General features: G+C 34.3%; 1 protein-coding gene across 1 annotated transcript in view; it reads right to left on the bottom strand.

Moving 5' to 3' along the window:
• The window catches only part of LOC143223581 (uncharacterized), a 30,026-nt gene that overhangs the window by 5,257 nt on the left and 8,198 nt on the right, over nucleotides 1-16,571 (bottom strand). The window lies entirely within an intron of this gene.

Genomic DNA, 16,571 nt, shown 5'->3' with positions numbered 1-16,571 from the left:
AATCGATACATCAGACCTCTTAGAGGTAGAACACATGATGATGGCTACATCATTATACTGAAAAAAACAGAACTTGTATATTCTAGAAGTACCAGGTTAATGTAGTCTAATTATATCAATAAGCGTACTCCCAAGTAACGTAATTATCAGGTCACTGACATAACACAGACAGACATACTTGCACAGTATACTGACATGCGCCATTTTCTCTATATTTCAGTTTCATTAACATCATCAGCTGGTTTTGTTTTTTTTAACTTAAATAATAATACTAATTCACAAATTTGCAAATATTAGTTTATATATACACAGTTTATCAAACATCGTACGATATTCTTGAAGTTACGAAGGCACCTAACTGATAACGTATCATATCCATATCATTTTAGTTTGTTTTATTTTTATGGTGTATTGATTTAAAGCATTAGATAGTTTTCAGCTTATTACATGAAAGTGTCATCTATATGGTTAGCTTAATTTTTTACTTGTGATTAATATATTTTGGACTCAGGAGGTAAAAAAAACCCTTACGACTGATGTATTTGATCACGTTCAAGGTCTCATAGACTAACTTACTCTAATCTTACGTAAAATAATTTCAACTTGAGGGTGGACTGATGAGCAATAAAATCGAATCGAATACACGCGCACTGCACGCTCGGTATTACTGACGCAAAAAATACAGAAAGTGTCACACGTTAATTTACTCTAATCCTGCTAAAATAATTAAGTGTTGATGGTACAGAATGCTACCTCTTGTTTATTAACAAATCTCAGGCATTGCCTGATGTTTAACTCAGCGAGAGAAGCTAATTATTTTTTAATTATTTACGTTGAAGGCAGAAAAATGAAAATTCCGAGTCCCATGTTCTTTATCCAGTTCTAACTTTTATAATTCTGCTTTCCTACCAAACAAATCTCGAGTTCAGTTTACATAAATGGCATCTTTCCAACCAGTCACGTGACCACATCATCTATAGACAGGCACACGTAATTCAAAGCTCGTTACTGATCAATGTTGTAAGTGTATTTCCAATTTTCTAAAGATCGTTTTTCGGGAAATTGAGATAAACACAATGATACTGTTTGTTGTCAATAAAAATGGGAGGGGTTAGCATTTTTCTTTAGACTTTCAAGAACTTTTCCAGAATCTGCTGATAAAAAACGCCGACTTCTAGCACTGAAAATCTGTTCAGGGAATTTTAGGATATTCTTGACTTATTGCAAAACATGTTCTAAGCCGTTTTAACCCTCAAATAACATAACAGCACTGATTGTACATCGGAGAACAAGATAAAATGTGGGTTCTAATTTACTGAAGAAATTAAGTCACTTTATGTCTGGTTACTCACGTGGTAAAGAGCTGTAACAATGCTTGGAAGCTTAAGAGTTGAATAAAATCATAAGTACTTACATCGTTTTTATTTGAACAAACTCAGTGCTGTTATAAACACCACTAAACGTCATAACCCACGACAATAATTATTAGTATTCTTTCTACAAATTAACGAGGATTTAGACTGAAGTTAAAAAAATGTTATCAGCAATATAACAACCAGCTTTCATGCTCGTTCATTGCATGGGTTCAGATCTGTACTCCCTCATACACTTTTGATGACAAACAGTCCACTTAAATGTGACCTTTAAGACAGCTCCAAGCATGATTGAAACACTCAGCAATTGCTTTCAGTGGTGGGTAGTACAACTAGCTAAATGTTTTGGCTCTGACTGAGACCAAGAGTGCAACACAGTTAACCTTTTTAAAGTCCACGATACAATTTAAACTGAAAGATAAACTCACACTTTAACAGTCACCGGGGACGGGTACTTTTGGTTGTGGATAAATAATAAATAGATTATGAAGAAAACACGTTATATTATGTAAAAAATGTATAGTATGGACAGCCAAAATATGTATAACAAAGAAACTTATAAAATACTATTTGCAGAGCATGCAGGTCGAACATTTTGTCCATCTCTTCAGGCATGGTTCCGAGGCCTCTTAAAAACGCAATTAAATAAAAGGAAACTTTTTTTTAAAATAGTGATGTAAGTGGAATAAATGTCATTTGTTTTCTGTAATAATTTATATTCTACAGATAGAAGGCCTCGACAGTCCGTGACATATAAAAGGTTTAATATAGGCTATAAAGGCTCTTTTCTTCCAACAGATTTAGAAAAGCCATTTTCATCGGTTTAACCATCAAACACTTCGCCCCCTTCAGTGAACAGCACTTAATATAAGAAGATCCCAGGGGACACTTTAACATCCTGATCCAAACACTCAGCTCCGAAAATTAAAGTAAGGATGTTCTGAATAAAACCAGGAAGTATTGGTTATTTGAAATGTGAATGACTCACAAAAACCAACTGAAGTGTCAATAATTGGGCTTAGAAAGATTCAAAAAGCCACCTTTTAGAAAATTTCTACTCCACCACTGGTCTTTCGAGTCAAATCTCAAGTGGCACTGCTAGTGCTACATGTATGTTTAAAAAAAAATCCATAAATTGTTGGCTTTGAATTAAGAAGTTTCATTTATAAATTATTATTATATTGGCTTCAAATGAAGTATTGAAGGAAAAGCAACAAAGTATGTTTACAGTATATCAACATGACAACTGATAGTGCATGATTTAAGTTTTTATGTATATTTATTGAAGATAAAATCTAACTGGAAAGAACAGTCATGAAGCACGTCGGTCTATCTGCATCATATTTAAAACTTGCACACTACAGTTAAAGCTCGAATCCTAACAGTAAATAATAAAATGGAGTTTTTGTTTGCAGAAAACGGTACATACGCGTTGGCAATGCATAGCAACAGTTTTATTTCCAGATGTGGGGGCTGTAACCTCAACAGTATTATGGAAGACAAAACTGCTGTGGTTGCATGTATGAAAGTATAAACAGATTCACTTCTCGCATTACGTAATTACACTTGTTGAATCGTTTCAGCTGTTTCATGATATCTACACCACTCATTTAAAACGCTAACTATGCTTAATAAGCAACAGATGACTCTGAGCACGAACTGTTGGAATATAAAAAAACAAAACAAAAAACGCTGTCATTTAAAAAACAAATAAACCCGGTCTTAAAAGATGCATTACACCTTGCCCTTATAGTGCACATCAAATAATGTCTGTAAGTCCAATAACTTTATTAGAAAATTAGTGATATCGTATCAAACCCAGTTTGTAACGTTTAAATAATCTTAAATTTCGAACATAGAACAATATTACACGTTAGTAGCATTTCAACGATTAGAACAGTTTATGGTGTTATACAAAATACACGTATCGTGAACGTTCTAGAAACCTGGTATCACATGGCTATAAATATCTAATCAGAATGAATAAATACAGTAGATTATTACCAAACAGCGCCACCTCATAGGGTTACGAGGTTAACATGGGACTTTCACTTCGTAAACAAATGGCATGGGTTGTGACAAAGTTAGCATTCCAACGTGGTGCCAACCACCACAATTTATAAACCTAGCTCAGAGTTCTGTCAAGTTATGCCACATCAAAATGTATCTCAGAACGTATTAACACTTACCGACAGAGAGGGAACAACATTTCGACCTTCCTGGGTCATCTTCAGGTTAAGAAACGTTCTCTCCTTATCAATAGAAGTGTTAATACCCATACCACCCGTTCTGAGATACATTTTTATTTCAGGTGGGTTTCTCGTCATCAAGAATAATGCCACATCACTGTTTCTACTTCTCTGTGGAAGAACACTTACGATCTCTGCCAGATTTATGCACATAAAGAAAGAACTTACAATAGCAGTATACAACATTCCAAATGAAAATAACAATTAAAACCACTAATAAAAAATGAGGAGCACTTAAGAAAATGTAACAAAATATTGGCAACATTATGGATAACGTAAGCACATTAACACCAATTAGAAAAAAAGGCATGGTGAAGGGCACTGTGTCCAGAAAACTATACACTGGCTTGATGATGCACAGACAGAACAATCCATGAAAGACTGGTTTGTTACAAAACCAATAAGGTAAAATTACCTGCCCAGTATTATAATGGATAAAATCCAAATAATATGTAACCGAGACATGGCATCATCATGTTGTCAGTTATTTTTTCAGGGCTGGCAACGTATCAAAACCGTTGGCGACACAATCATGTTGTAATTTATAAAGAAAATTATGATTACAGCAGCGTATCCATATTTTTATTTTCAACAACAAAGTACGTCCATGCAAATACTTATAGCGTCAATACAAGACATCCGACAATATGCAATATAATTCTTAGTCAGCGAGTTATACACATTGTGTTAAGAAGACTGAAGTCTATTGCACGTACATTGTCGCACGGTAAAGATGCGTTACCATACATGATACATTAAAGACAGCTGCTTCACCACGTGGGAAAAATGAATAATTTGTTGAAAGATTTTTCACCGAAACTCGAGCGCTTTCGAATAGTTAACTATTCTTCTTCCTGAAGAAAGAATTATGTTACACACATCACAAATCCACTCAATGTGCTACTAACAACAATGCAGGTAAGCTGCTTTGTGCAACAGATATCCAGAATACAAGTTATCCTAGTTTCTGTCCGTACAGTAGCATAGAAACCAGCTGCAAACATTTTATATATAGACTTTAACTGACGGATAATCAATTTATTTGTGTCGTCAATGATGGTATGCTTCGCACAGGTTCAATCCAGAATTCATGCTCAATTTCAAGCATTTACACCACGTGGTACATTCTGAAGTGACAGTCAATATGAGAATGTGCGAGACCATTATACCATTTTTCATGTTGCGAGGTCAATCATTAAATGCCTGATTTGCTAACAACAGTCTGACAGAAATGATTGATATTATGCTATACCGGTGATTTTTGCCTTTTTGTTACCATAATATCACACACTACGATTATTCTTTATTGTTTTGTGCAGAAAATATGCAATACTAGTTTTAATTAAAGATGGCAACAATTGTATTGTATACAAACCTAACTTCACACCCTCTTTTATTTATATACTAAAGGCAAAGTTAATATGTATAGTTTAGTCATCCTAAATCACGCATTCATAAAATTAAGATATAAATCCACTCTTATCAAAATTAGTATATAGTTTAAGTAATTTTTTGTTGGCCAACAATAAAAGGCAAGGAAAACCAAAACCAAAAATAAGTGATATTTTATACAAAATCTTTTGAGGTTTAGAAGAAATCTGTTGAAATAATCACTACAAAATTCTCATTTTGTTTGCAACTGCATTAAATCTCCGACATAATTTAAAAGGTTTTATTTGTCTGTTCCATAAATAAGGTATACTCTTAGTGCGTGTGTGTGCGCGCGCGCGTTTTCTTAAAGCAAAGCCACATTTGGCTATCTGCGGAGCCCACCAAGGGGGTTACCAGCTCTGCTTCAGTACTTGGTAATTTTCTAGGCAGGTCTAAACCTGTAAAGTATTCCTTAGTTAACCTTTTGCAAAGGGTCACACATCAAAGGCCATAGCATTGCATTTGTTGACCTGAATTAAAAATTTTGTGGAACTACAATTTCATGAATTTATCTCCATATGTTTGGTATCAAATTTTATATTATAAGTCAAACCTTAATATTATATATGAATGAATTCCCTTATTTAAAAAGGAAATATTACTAAGTCACGTGGTATGTTGAATGCAGCACTGTTGAAGATCAGATGTTTGTGATGTCAAAATACCAAGTCCATAGTTTCATAGAGATCAGGAACCCAATTTATCAATGTTAACAAGCTAAAATGTAAAAATAAGAACCTCATCTTTTTATTTTGCCGAGATATGGTTTATGTACGGAATCAAATACACTGGCCCCATTAACCTCTTTCCACTTTTGGAGACAGTCCCTTATATTCACTTACTTCGAAACATAGTAATACATGTGAATAACCAACAAACAGCTTAGAATTTCCACTTACTAGTTTTCTCAGCCATTTTAATCTGTGAAAAGGCTACCATGTTCTATCAAACCAAGATTTCAAGGAGGTAGGTTGCGTTTTTAGTCTCAAAAGTTTCATATTTTTTAGAACCGAAATACATTTTTGTTACTAAGCTTAATAAATTATAGTGGAAATCTGTGGTATTAGTGTAGTTATTTGTTTTTTTTATTCAAATATCTATAAAAACCTTAAAAAAGTTTGTCTGATATCCTCCACATTCAAAATTTTAAAAAGGCTTAGCAATCTATGTCCAGCTGAAACCAAGTTCAAAGGTCACACCTAGAAGAGATAATTGTTTGCTTTACTTCATTTAACGTTCTATATTTTAAGAAAAGTGTGACAATTCATTTCTAAATAGTAATAATATATATAATTGAAATGTGATTATATATTACAAAATACTATTCCACTAAAACTCAGGCAAGACAAGGAAGACTAAAGGTCAGTTTTATATCATAGGATACGTAACATAAGCTAGGCATGACTTGAAGATCAATAAAATAAAAATATTTGTAAACATATAGTGCTATGAAACTTCAGCTACTTGGACTAAACATTTGTATTTTTGTGTTATAATATGTAGTCATTCTAGCATGGAAAAACAGTTTTTTTTTTTTTCTTTTTTTATAATGGTCACAAGGTCGATCAAGTGAAAGACCCCATATAGTGAAGGTATAGAAAATAGAAAAAAATACAGTCTTACTGAAAACAAATGTTTGAAATGTATTCAGGTTTTAAGGACTATGCAATTAATATTTCAGATTTTTGGGATGAATAAGTTTTGTTTTTTTTAAACTATAACATGAGATCACTTTGCATGCAGACTAGTATTAAAATGGACTCAATACTTTCACAAACAAATCTTTCGGAAAAATATTTCATTACGAATCCGATTTTCTATGCACAACAAAAGTTGTAATATTTACTAAACGTCTACCAGAGTATATGAAGATATAGAAGCTGTATCAAAATTAATTGTACAAATACTTAACTCATACAAATGTGTAGACAAACTCGCACATATTGTACAGAGCTTGTTGCAAAAAGGTTAAGAGTTAAAATCACCATCAGCAGTAAGGTTACCAAAATAATGAACTAGAGCACAACAGTGACAGAAGCTTTTTTTTTTTTTTATCATCCTGTTAAATACATTCACCAAGACTATTTACTATTCCTTACTGTAACATTTTTGCAGCTCTTTTGGTAAGAAGTTATTACACGACCATTATTTCTTTACTGTTACTTTCATTAACAGTAGTGGTTAAGATGTTCAATGCATCTAGTTTTATTATTTCCGATTCTTATTATTATTATTATTATTATCATCATACATAACACTAGCAACATTTCCTCAACTGGCAAAATCTACAGATATTATTGGATTTACAGCCAAAAATATTGTTAATAGCAACAAACTCAACTGATGAAATGTCAGTTTCTAATCTTTACAAGCAAAAATATGAACAATAAATTTAATTGTTTATACCAATTACCAGTGTGATTTTTTTTTTAGTTTGAATCTATGTAGACATCCTGTTCTATTCTATTAGCCCATCAAGGATGTCCCTTATAGCTCCCCACTATAACCATTCCTTACTACTCATATTCATCCAATCATTTCTTGAACTCAGTTAAATATTCTGCCTCAATCCCTCCTGAAGGCAGCTAATTCCTAAAGCCAACACCCAATTTGAAAACTAATACTGGCTAAACTGCAGACAACTCCCACACTGCCAAAATTTGAATTTCTGTCCCCTTGTCCTATTGTTTTCACTTTTATACACAAGAAAGTTTGATGAATCTATATTACCAAAACCCTTAATGATCTTAAGTACCTCAATCAAATTCCCTCTGACCATTCTCCTTTCCACAGAAGACAAGTTTAGAGATTTTAGTTTCTCACCATAGGACAATCCCAGTGACTCTTGTCTGAACTTTCTCCAACAATACAGTGTCCTTCTTGAAGAAGGAAGCCTAACATTGTATGCAGTACTCTAAACATGATCTTACAAGCAGTCTATACAGTGGAGCATCTCTTGTCTCATATTCATTATTTCTACCAATGTTACCCAAAATCCTATTAGCCCTATTGCAAGCTACATACAATATTTAGATGACTTACGGTAATTTTTCAATCAAAACACCAAGATGTTTCTTCAACCACAGCATTTAATGTATTCTCATTTAAATTATAACAATATTTGAATTGTGAAAACCTACATACATCACCTTGCATTTAGGGTAGTTAATCAGCTACCATGTACTGGTCCAACACAGCAAATGATCTAAAATCACCCTACAAGTCTAATGAAGAATTATATTTTGCAATTTCATCACAGACAAAAAAAGATAAAATGTTGAGTCATTAACATAAGCATTCTGTCCAAATGCTCCACAATACTATGAAACTTACTTAAGCAACAACCAACCAACCTATCAAAACAAGACAAAGCAGCAGCATCACTAGTGCCAAATGAAAATTTTAAATACAGATATTAAAATTACAGAATTTTAATAAGCTGAATTATAGTACATTTTAGGCTAATTGTAGGAAATCTTAGTTTTACTTTTTTTTACCACTCTATATTGTATTCTAAGTGAGAAACTGAAAAAAAAATTATAAATCTGAATAGTCTTATTCATTAAAAACATTTTTTTGGGGTGGTTTTACTTAGATATTTTACACATATATTGATAATTATAAATACCATTAATACAAAAATATTAATCCAATTAAAGGAATGTTGACTTTAACCTTGATGGAGACAAAATTAAGTATACAATAAGAAGCAACACTTCAGTTTACTGTATAGGACTGATTGTATTAGAAGCATGTTTGAAGATGTACTAACATTTAATTGGGGATTTAAAAGTAAAAGGATTAGTATAAGTAAAATGAAAGTTTAACATACTTCTTGTGCATGTAAAGAATAATTTTATGATGAAAAATTATCTCAAAACCTACAAACATTAAACTTTTATCAATGCATGTCTAAGCACATCTTTCTAAATAGAAAAAAAGACTAAATATGTATGTTAACATGAAGATACAATAATAATGAGCATAGGACAAAAAACCCAGAGGACAAGTAATAACATGAAATTTTTCAAGTCATTTTTTATTATGCTGTTCTTCATCTTGGCTGCAACCATCTTGTTAGGATCTGGGTCATGGCTGTGTTCGGTCACAGAAAGTAGTTGCTTTACCTCTAACTTTGTACGAGCACAACCTTTGCACGACAGTGCATTCCTCTGAGAACATTCCCAACGTACTTGTGTACTGCTTGAATTCTTGGTGTATAAGTAGACTTCTGCACACACTTTGGAACTTCCTTTAACATTCTTTATGACCTCCATGATGGTTAAAGAGGGACTAATATTTTTGGGTAACTTGGAGAGTATAACCAATTTTTAAAAACACCACAAAGCTTACAAAATAAAGTATAATGCCACCATATAGTACACATCACGCAATAGTCACTCAGGCAGACAAAACAGTGATTACCTAGAGTATTCCAACACAGAAAGATAAAAGAAACAGAAAAAGTGGGATCTTTTTCCTATTTTCCACATTTAATAAAGGGTTTTCACCCTACTTTGTAGTTTATCTGAGGGAGTTTCAGTCCATCCCCAATAACAATATTTAACATTTAAGGAAAACTGTCAACTCAACTAAACTTGAAACAACACACAAACAACACACACACACACACACAAAGAGAAACTCAAACCTAATGAAATCTTTATCAACCCCTTCCTTAAATTTACTACATCTTCCACACTGGAAGGCAGCCTAATCCAAAAATAAATTTTAATTTTTTTGTAACAGAATTGCATCCTTTGGATTAAGTAAAACTAAGCCTATCTTCCAAAATTCATATTTGTAATCACTTATAATACCAGTATTAACTAAAAGATATTGTGCATCTAAACTATCAGTTCCTTTAATCTTATATACTTTCACCCAATCAGTTTCATGTTTCTTTTCATCAAGAGAAAATTTCATAGGTCTTAACATTATGCTCATGTAACTTTCTATCACAACAGCTTTGAATTAAGCCTTCTCTTAACATTTCAATGTTTTTTTCTAAGGTAAGGAGCCCAAATGAGGACCAACTAGTAACATACGTAATGAAATTGTAATCTCTTTGTACTATATCCAGTACTTCTGTAAATACAATCTCAAGTCCTATTTGTCCTACCATTAGCAACAAACACTGCTTGGATAGCTAAAAGAGACCAATCAACTAAACCACCAAGGTTCTTTCTTTCCATAATAGTATCAAGGTTACTTCCACAAAAGTTATAATTTAAACTATGATGACCAACATGTATTACATTACATTTACTATAATTAAAACCCATCTGTTAAACTCGTTAGAATTATTGATTTAATCAAAATAGTTGAATTCAAATGAGCAATAATTATATTAACAAATCTAATGTTAACTAAATGGTAAAAATGAATTATAACAAAATTAGTAATTACAGATTACAGTTTCCAATTATTTCAACTACCTTTGTAAAGAAGATACTGCTATGCTTTTGTTAAGCAAAGACTATATAAACCTCTTTATATTAACGTTCCACACTTCTGTAAATACAACATTTAATTCTCTTGGCCCTACTATTAATAAAAAGCACACTGTTTGGACAACAAAAGTAATTAACTAAAGCATCAAAATGCTTTCATTCCACAACACTTTTACGGTTATTTCTATGCAAATTATGCAAATAACAAAAGATTGAAACTTACGTGATAATGCCTTCTAAAGTAAAACTAAGAAAATTTTTTTTTTTTCTAATCAGTCGAGTGTTTAGGTGCCGCAGCTCACCATATGACATGGTTAATGCTTGCAATAATCAACATAATACAACATCACAAGCCAATCAACAACACACATCTATAAAATGCGACTGTTGAGTGGCATCAAATTACGACTGCTACTACCATGCAAAAATAAACTGAAAATTAATTTGGCAATAAGAATTTGATACTGAATCAATAACACTTAACAATCACACATGCATATAATCTGTGATCAGAGATCTCTTGTCAAGACTTTTTTAAAGTATTAAAGTAATTTGACCACAAACTTAAAAAAGAAGTTTTAGGACACAAGAAAATGATACACTAATAATTCAGTTTGAAAAAATACACAAAACAATTAAATAGTAATGTTATGAAACAGAATTGATACCAAAATAAGTTGTAAACTTAATACAAGCTATTTAATATGTTACAAGAAAAACAAACTCAACAATTTAACCCCAGAGGTCACTGTCATCTGTTAAGTCATAACCTCATGAAGCTTGCTCTGAGCAGTACACAAGTTGCATCTTTCTGAATGACAAGAAACAATTCACCGCTTATAGAACATCATGAATGTCCTATTGAATAAATACACTGTACAATGAGATCATCACAAATTGATGCAAAATAAAATTTGCTTAATCAACTACTGCTAACACTGGTCAGCCTGAAAGCTGAAAAATGAGCCAAACTGATAACAAGGATTCAACTGCACTTCCCTGTAGAAATGAATTTTTACTGTGAGACTATATTAAAAGAATGACTCTTTATAGATGACTAACATAAATACACCGCAGTCAATGCTTGTGAGGACCTTGCACCAGGCACTAATGTGACAAAACTGTATTATGTTGTGGCAACCAGGCCATTTAAACCTTTTGCAACAGGTCAAAAGCTACAGCATTGCATTTGTTGACTTGAATTCAAAATTTTGTGGAACTACTATTTTATGAACTTATCTCCATACATTTGGTATCAAATTTCATATTATAATCCAAACCTTAATATTATAAGACTTAATCCCTTAATTTAAAAAGGAAATATTAAAATAACACACCTAGCTATAGATTTTAGTGAGTCATGTGGTATGTTGAATGCAATACTGTTTAAGATTTGGTGTTTGTAATATCAAAATACTAATTTATAATTTTGTACAAATTAGAAACTCAAATTACCAATACTGACAATCTAGAATACAAAATAAGAACCTCATATCTCTATTTCACTGAGATATGATTTGTGTACTGAATCAAACACAGTGGCTCCATTAAACATTTTCCATTTTTGGAGACTACTAACTAAAACATAGTAATACATATAAACAACCAACTAACAACTTAGAATGTCCCCCTAGTGGTTTTCTCAGCCATTTTAATCTGTGAAAAGGCTACCAATTTCTTTCAAACCAAGATTTCAAAAAGGTGTGTATTTAGTCTGCTTGAAGTTTTTTTGTTGTTTTTTTTAAACCTAAATACATATTAATTATTAAATTTAACAAAATTATAGTGCAATTCTACAGTATCAACATAGTTCTGCAATTTTTTTGGTTATTCAATTATATACGTAAAATCTAAAAAAATGTGTTTGATATCCATCATGTATGAAATTTTAAAAGACTTAGCAAACTATGTCCAGCAGGAACCAAGTTCAAAAGTTGTAGATAGAAGAGAGAATTGTTTCTTTACTTCTATATTTATTGTTCTATATTTTAACAAAATTAAGCTTAATGTATTTCTAAACAGTAATAATACACACACACACACAACTGAAATGTTACTGTATATCATAAAATATTAATTCACTAAAACACATCCAAGACAGAAGACTAATAGTCAGTTTTATATTATTGTACACGATAACATAACTACATGTGCACATGCACCGTGTCAATGCAAGATATACAATGGTTAGCTAGACATGACCGGAAGGTTAATATAATAAAAAATAAGTAAATATAACATTATGAGACTTAAGCAACTTAGACTATTGATTGATTGATTTAGTGTTTTATGGCACAAAGCAGCGAGGCTATCTGCGCAGGACATTCGGTAAAAATGTAAAGACAAAATAAAAAAAAATGTAGTAATAGACATAAATGGAAATGAAGGTAAAACAAAAAAAAGTATAAAACCAATGTTGACACCTAGTCTACAATGTTAAGATAGAAGGCAGAGTATAAGAAGTTGTAAGGTATTTACTCTAGCAAAAAGGTAATGATCATAACCCGCCATGAAGACTAACAGGTAAGTTCAAGAACCACCGTCAATCACCTGAAGTTGGTCTTTCCAGTCCTGGTTCCGGGTCATGTGTCATAGCAACCAGTATCAAAATGTAAAAGAATAAAAGTTTTAAAAGACACTCCGCAAAATCGTAATAATGAGTAGCCAAATGTCCAGTAAAAAGATAAAGTCAAGTAAATGGAGTAAAATTTGTAAAAGTAATTGAAGATAAAAGCGAAATGGCAATTAAAACAGAAAATGGCGTAAAAACCAATGTTGACATCCAGTCAACAAAGTTGTAAAGAACTACCTGTAGCAGAATGGTTATGATCATAACCCACCAGGAAGACTAACAGGTAAGTATAAAAACCACCGTCAGTCACCTGAAGTTGGTCTTTCCAGTCCTGGTTCCGGGTTATGAGTCAATATGGCCAGTACTAAAAAGTTTAGTAGTAAAAGTGTGAAATGATATGCAGCAAAAGTATAATAACAACTCGCCAGGACGACTAACGAGTAGTTCAAACAGTAGCGTTAGTCACCTGAAGTTGGCCTTTCCAGTCCTGGTGTCGAGTTATTTAATGTTCTGGCCATTGTCCAATGTCAAATTGAAGGAGAGAGATTAAAACTGTAAAAAAGGAACCACAATTAAAAAGATGTAATGAATAAATATGCAACACTTAAATGAGATTAAAAAGATTAATGGCCATTAAAAAAATTAAAAACATTATCAAGGTGGACAGAGTCACCATCACCAATAACTCTGTCCAATGTTACAGACTGACCCTGGGAAAAAATATGTTTAAAATATTGCCATCGTTGAGAATTGTAACGATGGCAAGAAAGTAAAACATGGCTGAGTGATTTGAGTGTTACACAAACTACACATTGGTGCATCAGTTCCAGATAAAAGAAAATGATGAGTTAAAAAACTGACCAATGCGTAGCCTAGTGAAAACAACTTCCTCCTTCGAACTTTACGGAAGCTAGATGGCCAAAGTCCAATTTTGGGTTTGATTTGAAAAGTTTGTTGTCACGTTGCTCACTCCAAGTGGACTGCCAGCTGGCACGGAGCCGAGCCTTGAAGACAACACCATAGTCCATGTACGGAATAGGCATAGGAGTGATGGTGCTGAAGCAGACATATTTAGCTGCCATGTCTGCAAGCTCGTTCCCACGAATACCAATATGGCCTGGTATCCAGAAAAACTGGATTGAAGTAGCTGCTAATAAGAAATGGTCCAGTCGGTTTCGAATATCAGCGAGAATAGGATGTGAGCTAACGTGTAGCGATTCCAAGGCAAGTATAGAACTAAGCGAATCCGTATAAATAGTGCAGTTGGAGTACTGCTCAGCTGCAATATGATCCAGGGCAAGAGATATGGCATACAGTTCAGCAGTGAACACAGAAGCTGTAGAAGGGATTCTGCGCACAACTACTGACCCATAGCAAACCATAGCAGAGCCCACTGAATTACCTGATTTGGAACCATCTGTATAAATGGGAACTGAATGATTGTTTGAAAGATATTCATTGAATAAAAGACGGTACTTCCAATCTGGAGTATCTGCCTTTTTTAGGTGACTGAAAGAAAGGTCACATTTGGGGGCTGTAATAAGCCATGGTGGGATGGGCCAATCTGTGTAATCTGCAATGTTATCCCAATTCATCCAATTGCGCCTGGATGCGAAGGCCAAACGGAGCAATGACAGATCGTCTGTTCTGAAAACGTACTGCCCACCGAGGAAGGAAAACACATTTCCAGGTGGGATGCTTTGGTAAGGAATGAAGTTTCAAAGTATATTGTAAAGATAGTTGCAAACGGCAAAGGTGTAGAGAAGGTTCATGAGATTCAATGTATATACTTTGAACTGGAGAGGTACGGAAAGCCCCAGTGCAGAGTCGAAGTCCTTGGTGATGAATGGAGTCCAGCATCATTAAGGCCGAGGATCTGGCAGAGCCATAGACCATTGATCCATAATCGATTTTCGATCTAATAAGAGCACGATATACCTTTAACATTGAACAACGATCTGCCCCCCAACTGGTAGAAGAGAGAACACGGAGGATGTTCAGTGCTCTTGTGCATTTGACCCGAAGCTGCTTTAAGTGTGGTATAAAGGTCAGTTTACGATCAAAGATAAGCCCCAAGAACTTGGTCTCCGGGACCACTGGCAGCAAAACTTCACCAATATGAAGTTCAGGATCAGGGTGAATACCCCGTCGACGGCAAAAGTGCATGCATACATTTTTGGAGAGAGAGAAATTAAAGCCGTTAAGCCAGAGTCCACTTCCGTACACAATTGAGGGCGGTTTATAGTTGCCGCTCAATATATCTCATGTTTGACGACTGACATGAGATGTGAAAGTTGTCGACATACAGCCCATTCGCAACAGTGAGAGAAAGTTGTTCAGTGATGGCATTCATCTTTATACTGAAGAGTGTAACACTCAATACACAGCCTTGAGGGACTCCAAGTTCCTGTACAAAAGAACGGGAAAGTGTCGAACCCACACGAACTTGGAATCTCCTGTCCATTAAAAAATTAATAAACATGGGTAGATGGCCACGTAACCCATATGTATGGAGGTCTCGCAAAATGCCATACCTCCATGTTGTGTCGTAAGCCTTCTCTATGTCAAAGAATATTGATACAAGATGTTGGCGGTTGAGAAAGGCTTCTCTGATAGATGTTTCAAGACGAATTAGGTGGTCTGTGGTGGAGTGCTGTCGACGGAACCCACACTGGGTGGGCGAGAGGATGTTGTTTGATTCAAGGAACCAAACAAGACGAGCATTAACCATCCTTTCTAATGTCTTGCAGAGACAGCTCATCAAAGCAATTGGACGGTAGTTTGAAGGAATCTTGGGATCTTTCCCTGGCTTAGAGAAAGGTAAAATAATAGCCTGGTGCCATGCATCAGGAAAAACATTCTCCTGCCAGATACGGTTGAAAAGAATCAGAAGAACATCAAGATAAGCAGGAGATAGATGGTGCAGCATGTCATAATGAATATCATCAGGTCCAACAGACGTACTGGCAGACCGATGAAGGGCCATTTTTAGTTCCACCAGGGTAAAGGGACAATTATAGTCAAAGAAACAGTCAGTTCGAAAGGAAAGAGGTGATCGCTCTGCCCAAGTCTTGATGGCCAGGAAGATGGAGGAACAAGCAGAAGTGCTAGATACCCGGCAAAAGCTTTCACCTAGAGTGTTAGCAATGTTCCGAACATCAGTCACCTCCTGACCATCAGAGAGTAAGATTGAGAGGGGGACAGAATTGTAGTGCCCATTAACCTTTCGAATCCTGTCTCATATGATCTTGGAACTGGTGGTAGAAGATATGCTGGTTGTGAACTTAATCCAAGATTCCTTCTGGCTTTGGACGTCTTACCCACCTGGCATGTGCACGGCCCGTTGGAAAGCAACCGGTTTGAAAGTGTGGGATATCTACGAAAAGTATCCCAGGCCCGCTTTTAAGCCTTCCGTGCTAAGTGGCAAGTAGGATTCCACCACGGACGAGGATATCGTGGAAAACGTGTCGAGGTTTTAGGAATACACTGAGCA

The sequence above is a fragment of the Tachypleus tridentatus genome, chromosome 8 (assembly GCF_004210375.1).
Source record: "Tachypleus tridentatus isolate NWPU-2018 chromosome 8, ASM421037v1, whole genome shotgun sequence".
NCBI classification, from domain to species: domain Eukaryota; kingdom Metazoa; phylum Arthropoda; class Merostomata; order Xiphosura; family Limulidae; genus Tachypleus; species Tachypleus tridentatus.
The sequence above is the reverse complement of the archived record's forward strand: the minus strand, read 5'-3'. Positions and strand labels throughout refer to the sequence as shown.